This window comes from Octodon degus, unplaced genomic scaffold (assembly GCF_000260255.1).
Source record: "Octodon degus isolate 3935 unplaced genomic scaffold, OctDeg1.0 scaffold00099, whole genome shotgun sequence".
Classification (NCBI taxonomy): Eukaryota; Metazoa; Chordata; class Mammalia; order Rodentia; family Octodontidae; genus Octodon; species Octodon degus.
In genome coordinates this window covers 7091019-7093649 of record NW_004524675.1, presented here as the reverse complement: position 1 = coordinate 7093649, position 2631 = coordinate 7091019, and positions in this window count along the sequence as shown.

The window sequence follows — 2631 nt, the reverse complement described above, 5'->3', positions numbered from 1 at the left end:
AAATTTAAGTAATTTGGAACAATCCAAGCCATTGGTGTCTTTATCCTTTCCCCTGAGGATAAGACTTTTAACTATTTTCTATGCCACCTATAATCAGGAGAAAATAATATTTAAAGAATGAGGTAATAACTTCTCATTGAAGAGAAATGCTGTAAAAGCCATGAGAATCAACTCCATGTGAGAATCTGTTAGAGGTGATGGACTATGTGTAGTCCAGACAGCACAAGTGAAAATTAAGTGTAGGGAGAATGCTAGCTGTAGAAAAAATGTACCACTCATAATGGATCCTATGTAAGTACAATAGGAGGGTTTTTTTTTAACAGAACTTCAGAACTTCCCCTGTCAAATACATGTGATATGTGGACTCCTCCATCCCTCAGACATTACACACCTTACAAAGGAGTCAGCTTTGAAGCATTCAGAACTAGAATGGAAAAGACTACAACTAACAACAATTAACAGGGGCCAGGGAGATGGCTCAGTAGAATAAGTGCTTGCCTGGCAAGCTCAAGGGCCTGAGTTCAATCCCTGGTTCTGCCAAACAAAAAACAATTAACACAAAATAAAAATGGCCTCTCTGTTTGCCTTTTTTAATCCTTGGTTCCACTAAATAAAAAAAAACTGTCTCAAAAGTTATTAAGAAATTTTAAGCAGGGAACATATTTTCAAACAAACAAACAAAAAAAGAATTTTCTGAAAATAGAGATGATCAGTTGTGGTACTTGCAAGACTTTGAGTTTGTTGTTTTGGATAAGTGAAGAGTGTTTTGCTTGTGAATATTAATATTTTAAATATATACTATACTGAGAAAACATATTTTCACAAACATAAAAGGATTTTTTATCAATTCTATCTTACCATGGTGCAATTTACCTTTTATCATCTTTAAAGACATAACAGAGAGTCACAAACTGACAAATTTATAGCTGTGGATACATTTCTACAAAGTGGTAGATCAAAGAAGAAAAGCCAAATCTTTCATTCCAAAGCCTACATCATACTTTTACCTCTACTAAGCTTTTTGTCCATGTTTATGAGGAAGCTGGATTATGTATTTCCAAAATATAAAGCTATTTTATCTGAATTTGAAATTTAAGTGAATTCATGTCAGTTGCATGAAACCAAACTTTATTTATTTTAACATCTTGGGATTTTTGAATTGTTTCTTATTTCATGGCCATAAATATGTAATTATGGTCTGCTTTCTTTTTCGGATTATTACCATTTGCACTTCGAAGTGATCGTATGTTTATATAGTGGCAAATCCACAAATCCTCTCTCTCTCTCTAACAATATATATTCCAGCAGTGTTCATGACTTTTCTTAACACTTCTAGTTCTGAGACCCACGGGTTTTATTGGATTACCCTAACAGCAACATTATACTGTAGGTCTGCGCATTAGAATGATGTATCATAGTAATTCTAATGCAGTTATTCTAGTATGATTTAGATTGTAATCCTAAAGCATTATCTAGATTTAACACTAAAGCAATCTCTGAGGAAATTTTGTTCATTCCAGCAGGGAAAGGAAAGTCCTACTTCGTGTATGAATTATTAAACATGTACTTAAAGGGCTAGCAGCCCTTTTAATTTGGCAAAGCATATTGTTTTAATTGGTAAAAATGACAAATGGCCCAAAGCTTGCAGTAGTCAGAGCCAAGGAAACCAAAAGAAAAAGAAACACAAATTGGTCCAGGCCCTAGCTTGTATCTTGGTAGGAATGGAAGAAAATCCGCAATTGCTGGACACAGCTACCACTTAGTATTCTATCTTATAGATAAGGTCATGAATTTAAAGAAATTTCTTCACAATTAATAGACATAAATGTAACAAGTCTAATTTATAAAACAACACTCTAAGAAAACAATGCTAAGCCCTTAATTATTTCTGGCCAGGGTCTGATGTCTGCTGGGGCCTTTTTGTTGCCACCTCATGTGCTTATAGACCGAGCAAAGCAGGAAAGGAACACTGTGCCGTCAAAGGACAGGAAACAGAAGCCAGCAACCCCATTATTCAAGGAGCTTTTATTATGGCAAATGCATGCTACAAAATCAGGTGAAAAACTTGATGGAACAGTGTTTGATTGTATTAATATGGAAATATCCAACTGACAACTGCATCTTGGTAAAATTTTCACCAAATATTAGTAGATCAAGCCTCTATTCCAAACTTCAGAACTTACAAGAATCCTGCTTATCTCACAGCTGTCTGCTTTCTTTAGAGTAATAGATATAGCAAAAATGCTTTAGCATGTCAATAAAATATAAGTAAACAATTTAGAACATTCAGATCCCACATAAGTCATATAGTTCTTTGCTCTTATTTTTATCAGTCCAGATTCCTGCTACAAATCTTAATTGATAGGAACATGGTCCTTACAGTCAGACTGAATAAATGCCAGGCAAATAACCACTAGGAAAACATGAAAGGTGATATTACTCTTTTTTGTTATAGAATTTTTCAAGCATTCAGAAAAATGTATAAAGTATAGTGTAAGAGGGAGATTTACAAATTCAAACATAATTAATAACTATGACAGATTTACATGTTTTCTTTACACACACACACACACACACACACACACACACACACACAGAGCTACAATTACTAAAACCATTGAAACAATGTTG